The sequence below is a fragment of the Macaca nemestrina genome, chromosome 4 (genome assembly GCF_043159975.1).
Source record: "Macaca nemestrina isolate mMacNem1 chromosome 4, mMacNem.hap1, whole genome shotgun sequence".
NCBI classification, from domain to species: domain Eukaryota; kingdom Metazoa; phylum Chordata; class Mammalia; order Primates; family Cercopithecidae; genus Macaca; species Macaca nemestrina.
Window position 1 is genome coordinate 74739700 of NC_092128.1, and position 21523 is coordinate 74761222.

General features: G+C 35.5%; 1 protein-coding gene across 19 annotated transcripts in view; it reads left to right on the forward strand.

Annotated features, from left to right (window-relative positions):
• The window catches only part of LOC105475534 (protein phosphatase 1 regulatory subunit 9A), a 391847-nt gene that overhangs the window by 259589 nt on the left and 110735 nt on the right, over positions 1-21523 (forward strand). The gene's annotated exons all lie outside the window — the stretch shown is intronic.

The following is a 21523-nucleotide window of genomic DNA, read 5'->3' on the forward strand; positions in this document are numbered from 1 at the left end:
TTTTAGAAAGATATGAAGACAAGTGCAAGTGCTTGTCTTCATATCTTTCTAAAATACTATGTTTTCCAGGAAGATATAATTTCTAGTTATAACCTCAATAAAATGAATTAGGTCCCAAATCTTTTTAAGGAACACAGTTATACAATACTTGAAATGATTATACATATGGTCAATGTTATATGTTTTTTAGATAATCAGGTTGAATAAAGGTAAGTATATTTTTTAAATGTATATATTATTTTAAGGAATCAGCCATGACCAATGTTTGATGAATTATAACGTTTCCAACTTAATGCACTTAGGGTGCAATTTTTTTTTGGACCTTGAAATTTATATTCAACCTTGGGATTGTGAATATTGTATATTGGAAAACAAGTAAGAAAGCAGTTTAGAGCTAGTTGAAGTCAAGGTTTGAAATCAGGTATTTTTTTGCTTATAGGTTACTTACTTAAGTATTGCTTATATCATATAGTTTTCCATACCTCTTGTGGAAGAAACATTAAGGAAACATTATTTAGTATGTGTAATGATGAAAATGGTTGGGTGTTCTCATTATCAAAATGAAACTGCTAAATACTCTGAAAACATTAACGAGTTAACATTGCTATATAGACAGTAACATTAGGATATTATTGCAGTATGTCTTACTTTGCTGAAGCATGAATTTAAGTTTTAGACGTTAGGCTTTTTCAACTGTAAATCATCTTCTAATGCTAAAGGGATGCCTTAAGGAATATTACCTAAACTACTTCTGTGGGTGCTATGTTGATGTTTCTAGAATATCCACAGTCCTGAGAAAAGTGTGTAAAATAATTGCAAAACTGCGTGGTGCTCTCTGAGTTGTGTGGGTGGGCCCATTCAGTAAATGTGATTGTTATTTTGAAGATCACTGTGTGTTCTTAAGAGCACTTTCCCATGTCAATATAGAACTTGGTTTTGAAGCTGTCCATTAGACTTTAAAGTAAATTTTAAAATGAAATAGGTAAGATATACATTCAACTCATAAGAACATTTCTCAGTTGGAAAAGAATTTGTAGTTACATGAAACCATAGCCATGCCTTTTTTTCCCTCTGTTGACTGCATAATCTTGTGTTATTATTTTCGCCTTGTACAGATTTCAGAAGTCTTCAAATGTCTTCTTAACTGGTCTGTCTGATTTCACATTCTCGCTTCTTCAGTCTGCTTTGTTCACCATTACCCTCACGGAAGGACATAATTATAGTTTTCAAATACATGAAGGGCTATCATGGAAAAAGAAATTGACCTTGTTCTGCTTAACTCTAGTACAGACTGAGTATCCCTTATGTTAAATGCTTGGAACCAGAAATGTTTCTGATTTCAGATTTTTTTTTTGGCATATTAAAGTATCTGCAATATATACTTAATAGCTGAACATCCCTAATGTGAAAATTCAAAATCTGAAATGCTCCAATGAGTACTTCCTTTGAGTGTCGTGTCAGTGCTCAAAAAGTTTTGAGTGTTCTGAACATTTTGGATTTCAGATATTTTGATGTGGGATGCTCAACCTGTATAAACTTCCACGTGCAGGGGTTTTTTGTTTGTTTGTTTGTTTTGTTTTTTGTTGTTGTTGTTTTTTGAGACAGTCTTGCTCTGTTACCCAGGCTGGAGTGCACTGGTGCCATCTTCACTCACTACAATCTCTGCCTCCTGGGTTCAAGCAGTTCTCCTGCCTCAGCCTCCCAAGTAGCTGGATTACAGGCATCCGCCACCACGCCCAGCTAATTTTTGTATTTTTAGTAGAGATGGAGTTTTGCCCTATTGGCCAGGCTGCTCTTGAACTCCTGACCTCAGGTAATCCGCCCGCCTCAGCCTCCCAAAGTGCTAGGATCACAGGTGTGAGCCACTGCACCCAGCCCCATGTGCAGGTTTTTGTGTGGACATAAGTTTTCTATTCTACTGGGTAAATACCAAGCATGGAGCATAATTGCTGTATCATGTGGTAAGTGTATGTTTAGTTTTGTAAGAAACCACCAATCCATCTTCAAACTGGCTGTACCATCTTGTATTCCCATCAGTAATGAGTGAGAGTTCCTATTGCTCCACATCCTTGCCAGCATTTGTTGTCAGTGTTTTGGATTTTGACTATTCAAATAGATGTATGGTGGAATCTGATTGCTTTAATTTCCCATTACCTTCATTGTCTATTAATATTTACAATCGGTAATGAAAAGTTTCATGTTCATATGATTTGTAATCCTTTATAGTATTTTCTTTTTTACCCCCTCTTTTGGATTTTTTTCTCTTATAATTGGGTTTTTGTAATTTTTATCAGGCTGTAACTAGATCTGTGTTTATTTGGTTTTGTGAAATTCTGCTTGGGATTCAGTCTGAAGACTTGGGTTTGGGAAATTTTCTATTATGCTTTGGTTATTTGCTTTATTTCTTTTGCATTGTCTTTGGCCTCTCTTCTCAAACCAATATTAAGTGGGGCTTAGATTTTCTGGGCATATTCTCTAGAATCTTATTTTCTCTCAGGATCTCCATCTGTTTGACTTTTTGCTAGTATGCTATAAGAGTTTCTTAAATTTTCTCTTCCAGATTACCATGTTGTTTTTTCAGGCATGGGCTATTTTAACTGTTCTATGCTTTATTCTCAATTTTCTGTTTTTATTTCTAACTCCATTCTCTCTGCCCAGAGCTTAAGAATAGTATATCCAGCTTCCTACTTGACTTCTTCATATGACATTCCAAAAGGCACATCAAATTTAATATACTCCAAGTATTATCCTTTATTTATGCCATTCCCTGTCTTCTGCCCCTCTTCCCTGCTTTACTCCCTCCCCCCAAAAAAACTCTGTATCACATGACATGCAATTGGCTGCTTCCACCTTATCAAGTCTCAGTTCAAATATCAGTTCTTCAATGAATGAGCTTTTCTCATATTTTTGTTGTCCAAACTCCAATTCACTCTATCCCAATTACCATGTTTTCTCCATAGCATTCATTTACTGATCCTCTTCTGATCCTCTCCTCCTGGTTATTGACTCTCTTTTGGGTTTTCTACTGTATTGATTCCTGTCTAGTCTGTATGATAATTTGAATATGAAAGTAATGATCTGTGACTTTTGAGGCTAAGTTATAAAAGGCACTGTGGCTTTCACCCTGCTCTGTCGGATCACCAATTTTAGGGAAATGTAGCTGCCATATCAAGAATGCTTTCAACTACCCTTTTGAAGATGCCTACACAGGGAAGACGTTGAGCCTGCCAGCAGCCAGCACTAACTTAACCAGCCATGTGGGGAGGCACCTTTGAAGATCTTCCAGCCTTAGTGAAGCATTCAGATGCCTGCAGCCTCAGCTAACAACTGGTTGAATTTTGTGAGAATCATCAAGCCACAATTGAACAGACAAGCCTCCCTTGAATTCTTGACTCACAGAAACTATGGAAGATAATAAGCGTTTATAAGTTTTGGGGTAATTTGTATCAGCATCTACAACTTACACATATTTTGGTACCTGAACATGGGCTGCAGTTTAACAAAAACTGAAAATGTGGGAGTAGCTTTGGGACTGGACTGTTAGTGAGGCTGGAAGGACTATGAGGAGAGTATTAGTAAAAGCCAAAGAGATCTTACAGTGATTGCTGGGAGAAAACTGATAGCCTGTGAGGAGGAGGCTGGTGAGGGCTTAAAGAAGAAAACTATAAATGTTATTGAAAATTGGGCTGGGCGCAGTGGCTCACACCTGGAATCCCAGCATTTTGGGAAGCCGAGGCAGGTGGATCGTCTGAGGTCGGGAGTTCGAGACCAGCCTGGCCAACATGGTAAAACCCCATCTCTACTAAAAATACACAAAATTAGCCAGGCGTGGTGGCACATGCCTATAATCCCAGCTACTTGGGAGGCTGAGGCAGGAGAATCACTGGAACCTAGGAGTCAGAGGTTGCAGTGAGCCGAGATCACGCCATTGCACTCCAGCCTGAGCAACAAGAATGAAGCTCCATTTCAAAAAAACAAAGAAAGAAAATTTGAAGAAGAAAGATGATCTTCATTTTGTAATGACAGAAAATTTAACAAAAGTTACCTCTAGTAATATGGAAAGTAGAATATTCACTGGGACATTTAACTCATAAGATTTTAAGCCATTGTTGAAAGTGTCACTAGCTGCTTCTTGCTGTATATAACTAAAATTTATGAGAAGATAGATAAGCTAAAGGAAGAATTGTTAAAAATAAAGCAAAGTAAACAAACTAGAAAACTTAGACAAACTGGATAAATTTCTGGATACATATATGTAGCCTACCAAGATTGAATCAGGAAGAAATAGAAAACTAGAACAGATCAATAATAAGTAACAAGATTGTATCAGTAATAAAAATTCTCCCAAAAAAGCAAAGTCCAGGACCGAATGGCTTAAATGCTAAATTCTAGCAAACTTTCAAACAAGAACTAATACCAGTTCTTCTCAAACTATTCCAAAAAATTGAAGCAGAGGGTCTTCTCCCTGATTCTTTCTATGAGGCAAGCATTACCCTGATACCAAAAGGAGATAAGGACACAACCAAAAAGAAAACTGCAGGCCAATATTCCCAGTGAACACAGAGGCAAAAATCCTCAGTGAAATACTAGCAAACCAAGTTCAACAGTACATCAAAAAGATAATACACCATGATTAAGTGGGATTTATCCTAGGGATACAAGAATGGCTCAACATATGCAAATCAATAAAATGTGCTACATCACATCAACAGAATGAAGGACAGAAACCATATGATCATCTCAGTCGATGCAGAAAAAGCATTTGATAAAATTCAGAATCCCTTCGTGACAAAAACCCTCAACAAACCATACATAGAAGGGACAAACCTGTATTAGTCCATTTTCACGCTGCTGATAAAGACATACCTGAGACTGGGCATTTTACAAAAGAAAGAGATCTAGTCAACTTACAGTTCCATGTGGCTGGGGAGGCCTCACAATCATGGTGGAAGGCAAGGAGGAGCAAGTCACATCTTACATGGATGACAGCAGGCAGAGAGAGAGAGCTTGTGTAGGGAAACTCCCATTTTTAAAACCATCATATCTCGTGAAACCCATTCACTATCACAAGAACAGCACAGGAAAGACCTGTCCCCATAATTCAATAACTTCCCACCAGGTTCTTCCCATGACATGTGGGAATTGTGGGAGTAACAATTGAAGATGAGATTTGGGTGGGGACACAGCCAAACCATATCAATACCTCAACATAATAAAGGCCATATATGACAAACTCACAGCTAACATTGTATTGAGTGGGGAAAAGCTGAAAGCCTTTTCTCTAAGAGCTGGAACAAGACAAGAATGCCTACTTTCACTATTCCTATTCAACATAGTACTGGAAGTCCTAGCCAGAGTAATCAGGCAAGAGAAAGAAATAAAAGGTGTCTGAATCAGAAAAGAGGATGTCAAATAGTCCCTCTTTTCAGATGATGTGATCTTATATCTAGAAAAATTTGAAGACTCCACCAAAAAACTCTTAGATCTGATAAAACAAATTCAGCAAAGTCAGTCACAGGTTACAAAATTAGCATACAAAAAATAAGTGGTGTTTCTATACAAAAATAATGAACTAGCTGAGAAAGAACACAAGAAGGCAACCACATTTACAATAGTTAAAAAAAAAATACCTAGGAATAAATGTAACCAAGGAGATGAAAGACCTCCACAAGGAAAACTACAAACACTGATGAAAGAAATTGAAGAGGACACAAACAAAACAAAGCGCCCATGCTCATAGATCAGAATAATTAACATTGTTAAAATGACCACACTCCCCAGAGCAGTCTGCTGATTCAGTATAATCCCTGTCTAAATATCAATGTCATTTTTCACAGAAATAGAAAAAAAAAAAAAAGATCCTAATAGGATCTATTGGTAAGAAACCAAATAGGGCTCAAATACCAAAGTGATTCTGTGCAAAAAGAACAAAGTTGGAGGCATCACATTACCTGACTTCAAAATGTATCACAAGGCTGTAGTAACCAGAACAGCAAGATATTGGTATAAAAACAGAAACATAGACCAATAAAACAGAATGGAGGACCCAGAAACAAATTCACACCTTTATGGCCAACTGATTTTTGACAAAGACACCAAGAACATACATTGGGGAAAGGGCACCCTCTTCAATAAATCGTGCTAGGAAAATTGCTTATCTATTTGTAGGAGAATGAAACTGGACCCTTATCCCTCACTATATATAAAAATCAACTCAATATGGATTAAAGACTGAAATGTAAGCCCCACATCAGCAAAACAACTTAGAAGGAAGCTTAGAGGAAACACTTCAGGACATTGGTATAGGCAAATACTTCATGGCTAAGACCTCAGAAGCACAGGCAATAAAAAAAAATAGATAAACGGGACTATATTAATCTAAAAGACTTCTGCACAGCAAAGGAAACAACAGAGTGAAGAGACGGCCTGTTGAATGGGAGAAAATATTAATAAACTATTCAATAAGATTCCAATATCTAGACTATTAAAGGAACTCAAACAATGCAACAGTTAAAAAAAAAATCTCATTAAAAAGTGGCCAAAGGATATGAATAGACATTTCTCAAAATAAGACCTAGAAATGGCTGATATATGCGAAGAGGCTCAATATCACTAATCATCAGAGAAATGCAAAATAAAACTATAATAAGATATCTGCTTACCCCAATTAGAATGGCTGTTATTAAAGAGACAAAAGGTAACAGGTGCTGACAAGGATGTGGAGAAAAAGAAACTCTTACACACCACTGCTGGGGATATAAGTTAATACAGTCATTAGGGAAAACAGTAAGGAGTTTTCTCAAAAAACTAAAAATAGAACTACCAAATGATCCATGAGGCCTGCTACTAAGTATTTATTTAAAGAAAAGAAATCAGTGTATCAAAGAGATGGCAGCATCGCAGTGTTTATTGCAGCACTATTCACAATAGCAGTGATATGGAATCAACCTACCTAAGTGTCCATCAAAGGATGAATGGATTTTTTAAAATGTTATATATACACAGTGAAATACTATTTTGCCATAAAAAAGGGAGAAATCATGTCATTTGTAGCAACATGGATGGGAACTGGAGGTCATTATGTTAACTGAAATAAGCCAGACATAGAAAGACAACTATGACATGTTCTCAGTCCTATATGGAAGCTAAAAATGTTGATCTTGTGGAGGTAGAGAGTAAAATGATGGTTACCAGAGGCTGGGAAGAGTGTGGGGGTGTGGGTGGGCGGATGAAGAGAGGTTAGTTAAAATGTGCGAAAATACAGTTCCCTAGAAGGAATAAGTTTTAATGTTCAGTAGCAGAATAGGGTGGTCGTAGTTAATAACAACCTATGTATATTACAAAATAGCTAGAACGGAGCACTTGAAATGTTCCCAGCACATAGAAATGATAAATAGTAGACGTCATGAACACTCCAAATACCCTGATTTGTTCATTACACAGTATAGCATGTAAGAAAATGTCACTTTGATCCCATAAATATGTACAAATGTTTATATCAATAAAAAATTTAAAAAATTAGTACAAGTTACCCTTAAACTAAATGTAGCTCTGATCCCACATTCAAAAACCTTAAAAGCAAGCCTCAAAAAGATTTGTTTTTTAGTATCTTAATTGTCCCAGAGGAATACTCAAGAATACTGATTGTATTACAAAAAATATCTTTATATCTGGCATGCGATCAACAATTTCTGGGCATGCAAAGAGTGAGGAAAATATGAGCCACAGTCAGTGGAGAAATTAACTGAAACAGATCCAGCAATGTTAGAAATAAAAGCAGTAGATGAAAGCATTAAAATAGTTACTATAATTAGATTTCAGAAATACAATAAGGTAGCAAAAGGGCTGAGTATGATAAGTAGATACACAAAAGATAAAAAGAAGGTCCCACTCCAACTTCTAAAATGAAACACATGTGTTATGAAATGTACATTGGATGGGATAACAGATTCAAATATGCAGAAGGAAAAATTAGTTAATTTTAAGATATACTACAATAGAAAGTATCAGAATTTAAACACAGAAATAAAAGACAGGAAAGGATGAACAGAACTTCAAGAGGCTGTGGCATAATTATAAGCTACTAATATACACTTTTGGAATCTCAAAGGATTGGGATGAGAGAAGTGCTAGAAAAGATAACTGAAGAGATAATGGCTGAAAATTTTTCAAATTTGATTAAATTTTTAAGATTTATAATATCAGAGATCCAAGACATTCTAGAAATCCCAAACAGAAGGAATATAATGAAAACTACATGAAGAGACATCATAATCAAAGTACTTGAAATCAGTAGTAAAGAAGAAAATTATAAAAGCCTTCTGAGAAGAAAGACATATTGTGTACAGTGAACCAAAGATAAGAATAGAGTAGACTTTGCAGTAGAAATAATACATCACCAAGGAAAGTGAGTAATAATTTAAAAGTTTTGAAAGAAAAATTGGAATTTTATACTCAAGAAAATAGCTTTCAAAATTGAAGATGAAATGAAGACTTTCTTCTATACAGAAGCTAAAAGAATTCATTACCTGGAGGATGTTATTATAAGAAATGTTAAGGGAAGTCTTTAATAATGTAAATAATATAAAATGAAATTCTAGGCCTACACAAGGAAATGAGGAGAAATCGAAATTATATGGGTAAATATAGGCTACTTCATTTTTTAAAAAATTATTTAAAGGATTATTAACTTTTTAAAACAAAGGACATGACTGTGTTGTTTGAGATTTATAACATTGAGAAGTAAAATTTAGAACAATAGCATGTTGGCTTTTATGACAATATGGAAGTATACTTTTGTAAGGCGATTATGCTGTGCATGATATAGTATTATACTACTTGGATACAGACTGAAATAAATTGAAGAGGTATGCTATAAGACATAAACAAACACTGAAGAAACCCCAGCAAAGCGTTATACCAGTAAAGAGTTATGCAAAAAGGATAAAACATAATTATAAAAGTACTTAATGCAAAAAATAAAAAGAATATAGGGGAACAAGAAGTGAAGAGATGTATAGAAAACTAACAGCACAATAGTAGCTTTAAACCCAAACTTATTAGGAATTATCTTAAATGTAAATGGTCTAATGACCAATTTAAAGGCAGAGATTGTCATGTTAGATTTTTACAAAGTAAGTCTCAAATAGGTTAAAAGTAACAGGATAGAAAAAAAAAAGATCATGCTAGCATTAATCAAAAGAGCACTAGTGTGGTTATATTGATATTAGACAAAATGAATTTTAAAAGTCAGTTTTGAAAAGATAAATAAAGTTGGTAAATCTTTAGTCAGACTTGTTTCATATAAAAAGAACAAAGACACAAGTTAGAATGAGAAGGTGTAATTACATATTCCACAGATATTTTAAGGATTAACCAATATTATGAAGAACTTTATGCCAGTGACTACAACAAGATAGACTAAATGTTTTACATTTTTTGGAAGACAGTGCTATGAAAAATTACCAAAGCTCACTCAAGAAAAAAATTGTTTATGCATATACATGAAGATGAGTTCAGATTTAAGATCCTCTTAAAAAGAAAATTGTTTCACTGGTGAATCTTAGCAAGCATTAGATGGAGAAATAATACCAATTCAACATACACTCTTTCAGAACATGGAAGATGGTGTACTTCTCAACTACTTTTATGAAGCCAATGTTGCTATGATAGTATAATTTTTAAAAGATGTTAAAATACAAACTATCACAAACCAATATTCTTCATGAATGTAGATACAGAAATCCAAATTGGGTTATAAATCCAATAGCCAGGTGACATTTATTGTTTGAATGTACGGTTGATTTAATGTTTGTAAATCAACCCATGGAAGTTTTAATACTAATAAGATACAGGTAAAAGTCATTTGTTCATCTCAACAGATGTAGATTTTTTTAAAAAGTTCTCAGGAAACTTGAAATGGAAAGGAACTTCCTCAATGGGATAAATAGGATCTTAGTGAAACCTACAACTAATAACATACTTAATGGTGAAAGACGTAATGCTTTTCTCTTGGTATTAAGAACAATGCAAATATCTCTACCCTCACCACTTCCATTCAAGATTGTACCAGAGGCCATAGCTAGTTCACTGAGACAGTAATAACTAATGGAAAGCCCAAGGAATGAAAAGGAGGGAGTAAAACTCTTTATTCGCAGGCAACATTGTCATTTATACACAGATGACTATGTAGAAAATCCTAAGGTATCTACAAAAGATGCTACTTGAACTGATCACAGTCCAGTCATGTTACAGAAGATGAAGTTGACGTGCAGAAATCAGAGTCTATATACTATCAACATGAATAATTGAAAATTCAGATTGAAAAATCACATTGATGACAGCATCCAAAATATTAAATACTTAAAGGTAAATCTAACAGTATATTGCAGACTTCCACACTTAAAACAACAAAATATTGCTGACAGAATGTAAAGACAACTTAAATGGGGAAGAAGTAGACCATGTTCAATGTATTACAATATTCAATATTGTTAAGATTTCAGTTTCCCCTAAATTAGTCTGTAGATTAAACATAACCCTAGTAAAAATTTTAGAAGATTATTTTGTAGATGTTATCATTAAAAAAAAAAATTTGGAGGACTTTCCCTGCCTAAAAACATCACTAATCAAGGCAGTCTGGCTGAGGTATAAGAATAGTAATATAGATTAATGGATCAGAATAGAAATTTGCAGTGCAGACCTGCGCAGATATAAAGAATTGATTTTTAAATAAAGGTACCAAGGTAATTCAGTGGAGGAAATTATAGTCAACTCAACAAATGGTGCTGGAAAAATTAGTCTCATTGAAAACAAAATGAAAACAAAAAATCAAAAAAATGCCTTGACCTTCATCTCACAGTATATATAAAAATTAACTTAAAACTGATCACAACCCTAATTGCAGCATCTAGAACACTAAGATTTCTAGAAAACAGTCAAAAATCTTTGTAATTTTAAGTTTAGTGAAATAACGCAGGAATAGAAAATCAAACACCTCATATTCTCATATATAAATGGGAGGGCACACGTATGTTTATTACGGCACTATTCACAATAGCAAAGACTTGGAATCAACCCAAATGTCCATCAGTGACAGACTGGATTAAGAAAATGTGGCACATATACACCATGGATTACTATGCAGCCATAAAAAAGGATGAGTTTGTGTCCTTTGTAGGGACATGGATGCAGCTGGAAACCATCATTCTCAGCAAACTATGACAAGAACAGAAAACCAAACACCGCATGTTCTCACTCATAGGTGGGAACTGAACAATGAGATCACCTGGACTCGGGAAGGGGACCATCACACACCGGGGCCTATCATGGGGAGGGGGGAGGGGGGAGGGATTGCAATGGGAGTTATACCTGATATAAATGACGAGTTGATGGGTGCTGACGAGTTGATGGGTGCAGCACACCAACATGGCACAAGTATACGTATGTAACAAACCTGCACATTATGCACATGTACCCTAGAACTTAAAGTATAATAATAATAATAATAATAATAATAACAATAAAATAAATGGGAGCTAAACATGGGTATCCACGGACATACAGAGGGAAACACTATAGGTAATATACACTGGGAACTCTAAAAGAGGAGAACTGGAGGAGGGTGAATGTTGAAAAATTACCTATTGGGCACAAAGTTCATTGTTAAGGTGATGAGTACACTAGAGGCTCAAACCCCACCACTACGCAATATATCCATGTAACAAATCTGCTTATATACCCTCTAAATGAATGAAAAAAATTTTTTAATGTAATTTAACAATTTAAGATTTTTTAGGGCACAAAAGCAAAAAGTGTAAGAGGAAATAATGATAAACTGCATCAAAATTTAAAACATTTGTTACAAAATACCCTTAAGAAAATGAAAACACAAGCCACAGAATGAATATCTGTAAAACAATTTTCTGATAAAGAACTCTCGTAATTCAATAAGATTATATTGTCAGCTATATAACAGAGTTTTTAAACATGCAAATCCTACTAAAATGTGCAAATCACTGAAAGAGACCATTCACCAAAGGAGATATACCATTAAACATGAAATGCTCCTTAATGTTATTAATTATTAGGGGCAGGTAAATTAAATCCACAATGAGGTTCTACTGTATACCTGTTAAAAAGGCCGACATTAAAAAGACTGATACCACTATGCATTGACAAGCATACAGACCGAGGTTCACATTTATTTGCTGATCAGAATGCAAAATAGCACAACCACTTTGCAGAACAGTCTGGTAGGTTTTTACAAAGTTAGACTTACACTTATACGAGCCAGCAATTCTACACCTAGCTATTTACTCAAGAACAATAAAAAACATATATCTATATAAAGACTCATACTTGCATATTCATAGCAGCTTTTTCATAATAACTAAAAACTGGAAACAGCTGAAGTGTTCTTTAACTGATAAATGGATATACAAATTATATTATATCCCATATAGTGAAATATTTCTCAGTGATATGAAGGAACAAACTGCCAATCCTTTCAATACCATGTATGACTCTCAAAACCATTATACTGAGTAAAAGAAGCCAGAAGCCAATAGCCTGTATACTGCTTGAATACATTTGTATAAAATTCTGGAAAATGCAAAACTGTGGTAATAGCAGATGTATGATTGCTCAGAATCACAAATGAAGGGAGGGAATTGTCTGCAAACAAGAAGGAAGGACCATTTTTGAGGTGATGAAAATGTTCTATATTGTGATTACTGTGTTTGTTACACAGCTATGTATACATTTATCAAAACTACTCAGATTATACAACTTAAATATCAATTTTAACATATATAGTTTGAACTCTAAAATTGAATTTTAAAATGTGAGATAATAGCTATCATTAACTTAAAAAGCACTATACAAATTGATTATCGTTGATAGTGATAGTGATGTGAAAAGGACTGTCTCTTTAACAAAGGCAGATATAATCAATGTGAATTTCAATAACAATCTCAAGATTTTATGGTACTGTGTACTTTTATATTTAAAATATTATTATTGACTTTTTATCAGAAAATAATATTTTATGTACAATTTTTTGCATCTGATTTTATCAAACATGGATTTGTAACATAATTTTTGAAAACTCATGTTTCTTGAGTCTACAGCTATAAACAGGACCTTGCCTGTCTTGTTGACCACTGGAATAGTTCATGTACCTATTGTTGTATAATATGTTACTATAAAATTCAGTGACCTGAAACAACTAACTTTTATTACCTCATGGTTTCTGTGATCCACTTCCCAGTGAACTCATTTGGGCCCCTCTGCCAGGCCTCTCACCACATGAAAACTGGCTTCTCCAAAGAGTGATGCAAGAGAGTGCCCAAGATGCAATCTGCCATCTTTTTGTAACCTAAAATCTGAAATGACATCCCGTCAGCTCTGTATTTTATTTGATAAAAGTGAGTTAATATGTCCAGCCTACATGCGAGGGTAGATAATTACATTCAGACTTAAATATAAGGAGTCAAGGATCACTTGGGTCTATGTTAGAGGCAGCCTATCATAGTAGGGATCAATAACTAGTTGGATGGATGGATGGATGGATGGATGGATGGATGGATGGATGGATGGATGGATGGATGGATGGATCAATAACTAGTTGGATGGATGGATGGATGGATGGATGGATGGATGGATGGATGGATGGATGGGTGGGTGGGTGGATGGGTGGGTGGATGGATGTGGATGGATGGTCGGTCAGGCGGACAGATAACGGGCAGATAGATTAATGCTATACCACACTATAACTTAATTTATGTTACATACCCACCTTAAGAATCCTGAAAAACCTGAGACTATTTAGGAAAGATTGACCAGGATGGTGAGAGGTTTAACTATTTTCCTTCTATATATAAAAGTTAAAATATTCTATAACCTTTTGCCTTAAAAAACAAACAACAAAAAAACAAAACTTAAAAGACATTGTAATTATAAAGCATTTGAAAGAGTGAACTCTGGAAAAAGGATTAGAATTTTTTTTAACTCCACACAATCATTCTGGTACTGTCAGCAATTTGGCAAAGTTTGATATAAGACAGAGATTTTGTTTCAATTTGAAGAAATTTTCAATGATTTATATGTTTGCTTTTCAGTGTCATTCACATTAAACTTTAAATGCTTTCAAGAAAGTATCTGCTACCCATGATCAATAACTATGCATTCATTTTACTTTTATCCCTAGCATATGGATTTAATGACTTTGACAGGGAACCATATAACTTCTGATGGTCACAGTTTTCTAGGAATTATAACAATAGAAAATAATTAATCTGAGGGTCTTAAATATTTATCTTTTTTGTAAAAGGTTAAAATACATAAAAGAAAATATAGGCTGGGATCATGAGACAGGAGGCAGAACTAAGTTGCAGCTGTGACTTGGACAGACAGAGCAGCATGTGTAGGCTCTCATCATGAATTTTAGCTCCAGAACGACTGTCAGAAAACCCAAGAGGACTCACAGACCCTCTGAAGGAAGCAGATTTCTCTTGCAGGACCTGGGAGACACCCCAGATATTTTGCTGGTATCCATGGCTGAGAGACCCATAGACGGTTCACATCACAGGACTCTGTGCACACAACCGCCAGTACCAGCCCAGAGCCTGGTGGATTTGCTGGGTGGCTAGATCCAAAAGACAGATAACAAAAACTACAACTTCACTGTCAGGAAGCCATACCCATAGGAAAAGGGGGAGAGTACTACATCAAGGGAGCACCCCATGGGACAAAAGAATCTGAACGACGGCCTTCAGCCTTAGACCTTTCCTCTGACAGAGGCTACCCAAATGAGAAGGAACCAGAAAACCAACTCTGGTAATATGACAAAACAAGGCTCTTTAACACCACCCCCTGACCCCCGGAAAAAAATCACAGTAGTTCACCAGCAATGGATCCAAACCAAGAAGAAATCCCTGATTTACCTGAAAAAGAATTCAGGTTAGTTACTAAGCTAATTAGGGCGGCACCAGAGAAAGGCAAAGCCCAATGCAAGGAAATCCAAAAAATGATACAAGAAGGAAGGGATAAATATTCAATATAATAGATAGTATAAATTTAAAAACCCCAAAACTTCACAAAACATTGGACACACTTATAGAAATGCAAAATGCTCTGGAAAATCTCAGCAATAGAACTGAACAAGTAGAAGAAAGAAATTCAGAGCTCGAAGATAAGATCTTTGAATTAACCCAATCCAACAAAGACAAAGAAAAAAGAATAAGAAAATATGAGCAAAGCCTCCAAGAAGTCTGGGATTATTATGTTAATCCACCAAACCTAAGAATAATCAGCATTCCTGAGGAAGAAGACAAATCTAAAAGTTTGGACAACATATTTGGGGGAATAATTGAAGAAAATTTCCCAGGCCTTGCTAGAGACCTAGACATCCAAATACAAGAAACAGAAAGAACACCTGGGAAATTCATTGCAAAAAGATTATCACCTAGGCTCATTGTCATCAGGTAACTAAAGTTAAGATGGAGGAAAGAATCTTAAGAGCTGTGAGACAAAAGCACCAGGTAACCTGTAAGGGAAAACCTATCAGATTAATGGCAGACTTCTCACCAGAAACTGTACAAGCTAGAAGGGATTGGGGCCCAATCTTGAGCCTCCTCAAACAAAACAATGATCACCCAAGAATTTTGTATCCAGTGAAACTAAGCATCAAATATGAGGGAAAGATACGGTCTTTTTTAGACAAACAAATGCTGAGAGAATTCACCAGTACCAAGCCACCACTACAAGAACTGCAAAAAGAAGCTCTAAATCTTGAAACAAATCATGGAAACACATCAAAACAAAACGTCATTAAAGCAGAAATCTCACAGGAACAATAAAGCAAAAACACAAGTTAAAAAATAAACAAAAGCCAGGGTACACAGGCAACAAACAACATGATGAATGGAATGGTACCTCACATCTCAATACTAACTTTGAATGTAAGTGGCCTAAATGCTCCACTTAATAGAAACACAACAGCAGAATGGATATGAATGCACCAACCATCTGCTGCCTTCACTTACCTAACACATAAAAAGACTCACATAAACTTAAAGAGACAGAAAAGGGCATTTCATGCAAATAGACACCAAAAATGAGAAGGAGTAGCTATTCTTATATCAGACAAAACAAACTTTAAAGCAACAGCAGTTAAAAAAAGACAAAGAGGGACATTATATAATGGTAAAAGGCCTTATCCAACAGGAAAATATCACAATCCTAAACATATTTGGGAGCTGCACACCTAACAGTGTAGCTCCCAAATTTATAAAACAATTACTACTAGACTTAAGAAATAAGATAGACAATCACACAATAACAGTGGGGGACTTCCGTACTCCACTGACAGCGCTAGACAGGTCATCAAGACAGAAAGTCAGCAAAGAAACAGTGGACTTAAACTATACCTTGGAACAAATAGACTTAACAGATATATACAGAACATTCCATCCAAAGCCACAGAATATACATTCTATTCAACAGTGCATGGAACTTTCTCCAAGATAGACCATATGATAGACCACAAAACGAGCCTCAATTAATTTAAGAAAATTGAAATTATGTCAAGCACTCTTTCCAACCACAGTATGATAAAGCTGGAAACCAAAATAAACCTTCAAAACCATGCAAATATATGGAAATAACCTGCTCCTGAATAATTATTGGATCAAAAATGAAATCAAGATGGAAATTTAAAAATTCTTCGAACTGAATGACAGTAGTGACACAACTTATCAAAACCTCTGGGATACAGCAAAGGCGGTGCTAAGAGGAAAGTTCATGGCCCTAAACACCTCTATCAAAAAGACTGAAAGAGCACAAACTGATAATCTAAGGTCACATCTCAGGGAACTAGAGAAACAAGAACAAACCAAACCCAAACCCAGTGAAAGAAAGAAAATAACCAAGATCAGAGCAGAACTAAATGAAATTGAAACAAACAAAAAAAAAATACAAAAGATAAATGAAAAGTTTGTTCTTTCAAAAGATTAGTAAAATTGATAGACCATTAGCAACATTAACCAAGAAAAGAAGAGAGAAAAATCCAAATAACCTCAATAAGAAACAAAATGGGAGCTATTATAACTGCCACCACAGAAATACAAAAGATCATTCAAGGCTACTATGAACAACTTTATGTGCATACACCAGAAAACCTAGAAGAGATGGATAAATTCCTTGTAAGATACAACCCTCCTAGCTTAAATTAGGAAGAATTAGATACCCTGAACACTCCAATAACAAGCAGCAAGATTGAAATGGTAATTTTAAAATTACCAACAAAGAAACGTCCAGGACCAGACAGATTCATAGCAGAATTCTATCAGACATTCAAAGAATTGGTACCAATCCCATTGACACAATTCCAGATAGAGAAAGAGTGAACCCTTCATCATTCTATGAAGCTGGCATCACCCTAATATCAAAACCAGGAAAGGACATAACCAAAAACGAACGCTACAGGCCAATATCTCTAATGAACATAGATTCCAAAATTCTTAACAAAATACTAGCTATCCAAATCCAACAACGTATCAAAAAGCCAATCCACCATGATCAAGTGGGTTCCATACTAGGGAGGCAGGGATGGTTTAACATACACAAGTGAATAGATGTGATACACCACATAAACAGAACTGAAAACAAAAATTACAAGATCATCTCAATAGATACAGAAAAAGCATTCCACAAACTCCAGCATTCCTTTACAATTAAAACTCTCAGCAACATCGGCATACAAGCGACATAAAAGCCATCTATGACAAACCCACAGCCATCATAATACTCAATGGGGAAAAGTTGAAAGCATTCCCTCTGAGAACTGGAACAAAACAAGGATGCCCACTCTCACCTCTACCCTTCAGCATAGTACTGGAAGTCCTAGCCAGGACAATCAGAGAGGGGAAATAAAGGGCATCCAAATCCGTAAAGAGGGAGTCAAAGTGTCACTGTTTGCTGATGATGTGATCATTTACTTCAAAAACCCTAAAGACTCCTCCAGAAAGCTCCTAGAACTAATAAAAGAATTCAGCAAAGTTTCTGGATACAAAATTAATATACACATATCAGTATCTCTTCTATATACCAGTAGCAACAAAGCGGAGTATCAAATCAAGAGCTCAACCCCTTTTACAATAGCTGCAAAAAAAAAAAAAAAAACTTTAGGAATATACCTAACCAAGAAGGGGAAAGACCTCTACAAGGGAAACTACAAAACACTGCTGAAAGAAATTGTAGATGACACAAACAAATGGAAACACATCCCATGCTCATTGATGGGTAGAATCAATATTGTGAAAATTACCATACTGCCAAAAGCAATCTACATATTCAGTGCAATTCCCGTCAAAATACCACCATCATTCTTCACGGAATTGGGAAAAAACAATTCTAAAATTCATATGGAACCAAAAAAGAACCTATATAGCCAAAGCAAGACTAAGCAAAAAGAACAAATCTGGAACCATCACGTTACCTGACTTCAGACTATACTATGAGGCCGTAGTCACCAAAACAGCTTGGTACTGGTATAAAAATAGACGTATAGACCAACGGAACAGAATAGAGAACCCAGGAATAAACTCAAATACTTAAAGCCTACTGATTTTCGACAAAGCAAAGAAAAACATAAAATGGGGAATGGACACCCTTTTCAACAAATGGTGCGGGGATATAGGTTGGCTAGCCACCTGTAGGAGAATGAAACTGGATCCTCATCTCTCACCTTATACAAAAATCAACTCAAGATGGATTAGGGACTTAAATCTAAGAGCCAAAAGTATAAAAATTCTAGAAAATAACATTGGAAAAACCCTTTAGACATTGGCTTAGGCAATTTTGGGTTTCATGACCAAGAACCCAAAAGCAAATGCAATAAAAACAAAGATAAATAGCTGTAACTTAATTGAACTAAAGAGATTTTGCACAAAGTCACAGTCAGCAGAGTAAACAGACAACCCATAGAGTGGGAGAAAATCTTTGCCATCTACACATCTGGCATAGGACAAATATCCAGAATCTACAACGATCTCAAATCACCAAGAAAAAAACAATCCCATCAAAAAGTGGGCTAAGGACATGAATAGACAGTTCTCAAAAGAAGATATACAAATGACCAACAAACGTATTCTATATATATTCTATATACATTCACAGAATATATATGATATATATTCTACATATATCACATGAGTTCATATATGTTCATATGTTCATATATGTTCATATAGTTCATATATGTGAGTTCATATATATTCTATATATACATATTCCATCATATATAGAATGTATACATTCTATCATATGTAGAATATATATATTCCATCATAGACATATGTATATGTATATACATATGTATAGGTATGTGTATGTATATATACATATACATGTGTATATGTATATACATGTATACATGCATATACGTCTATGTGTGTATATATGTATGTATATACATATACATGTTTATACATGTGTGGACGTATGTATATATGTGTGTACATATGTATATACATGTATGTGTGTCTATGATGGAATACTAGCCAACCATATAAAGGAATGAATTAATGGCATTCGCAGCAACTGGATGAGACTGGAGACTATTATACTAAGTGAAGTAACTCAGAAACAGAAAACCAAACATTGTATATTCTCACTGATATGTGTGAGCTAAGCTATGAGGATGCAAAGGCATAAGGATGATACAATGGACTTTGGGGACTTGGGGGGAAGGTTGTGGGGGCGAGGGATAGAAGACTGCAAATAGTGTGCAGTGTATACTGCTGGGTGATGGGTGCACCAAAATCTCACAGATCACTAAAGGACTTACTCATGTAACCAAACACCACCCATACCCCAATAAAATATGAAAAATAAAAAATTTAAAAAATATATATAGGCTGGACGCAGTGACTCACATCTGTAATCCCAACACTTGGGAGCCAAGACAGGAGGGTTGCTTGAGACCAGGAGTTCAAGGCTGCAGTGAGCAATGATGGCACCACTGCACTCCAGCCTGGAGACCCTGTCTCAAAAGAAAAGAAAATAGAAATGAATGACAAATGAGTTTTTTAATAGATATGTACGTTTATATTTGGATATATACCTGGATGTGTAATTTCTATGCTTGGAAGCTTTTGTTTCTTTTATATTAAGATTATTTCCATTTGAAATGCAGTAAACCTTGAAATGTTTTTACTTTACTTATTTCATTGTTTTTGTTGCCACTATAGTACAAGGGGCAATTGAGAATTTCACTTTTTATCAGAGCTTTTTGTTTTGTGATTTTGAATAATAAAGTGTTATATGCAGTGGAGAGCAGTGAGGGAATTTTCATATTCATGGAAATCATCCACCATTGTGGATTTTGTGTTTACTCCTAAGATGACAGAAGCAACTACTCTGGATTTTGGATCATGGATATTAGATCTCCTTAATGTTGAATATATAAGAATGGTCAACAACCACTGTTGAGAGAAAGAGTAAAACCAGCAAGGATTTCAAACAAACTAATGAAATGAGATTTTGGCTTGATGAGACATTTTCTGGTGTCACTATATACAGATTAACATTTTGCATACTACCTTTGTAATGTTCATATACATTAATGTTTAAACCTAAGACATCAAGGCTAACTACTAAGCAGAGAAATGTTATTCCTGGAAAGGATGTAGTATTTTTGGAAAGTACCTTAAGTTTATATCTATTAAATAGTGAGTAGTTCTTGAAGTGGCATGTGTTAGGCAAGGTGTTTTTTTTTTTTTTAAGAATTCAACTTTTTGTTTACAATAAAATATAGCATAGAAAAATACTCTTTTTTTTTTTTTCTTTTAAGACAGGGTCTCTCTTGCCCAGGCTAGAGTGCAGTGGCACGATCTCGGCTCACTGTAGCCTCTGCCTGCCAGGTTCAAGTGATTCTCCTGCCTCACTCTCCCAAGTAGCTGGGATTACAGGCAGTCACCACCATGCCTGGCTAATTTTTTTGTATTTTTAGAAAAGACAGGGTTTCACCATGTTTGCCAGGCTGGTCTCAAACTCCTGACCTCAGGTGATCTGCCTGCCTTGGCTTCCCAAAGTGCTGGGATTACAGGCATGAGTCACCAGTCCTGGCGAAAATATTCTTTTTTTGATGGGGGGGACCTAGTCTTGCTGTGTTCCTCAGGCTGGAGTGCAGTGGCGCAATCTTGGCTCACTGCAACCTCCACCTCCTGGGTTCAAGTGATTCTCCTGCCTCAGCCTCCCGAGTAGCTGGGACTACAGGCACCTGCCACCACACCTGGCTTTTTTGTATTTTTAGTAGAGACGGGATTTCACTGTGTTGGTCAGGATAGTCTCGATCTCTTGACCTCATGGTCCCCCCGCCTTGGCCTCCCAAAGTGCTGGGATTACAGGCATGAGCCACCACGCCTGGCCAAAAGTATTCTTATAATTAGTATTGGGTTAGATAGAAAAATCGTTTCAAAGAACTGTTGCCTATAATTAAGTTTAAATATTTCAGATTCCG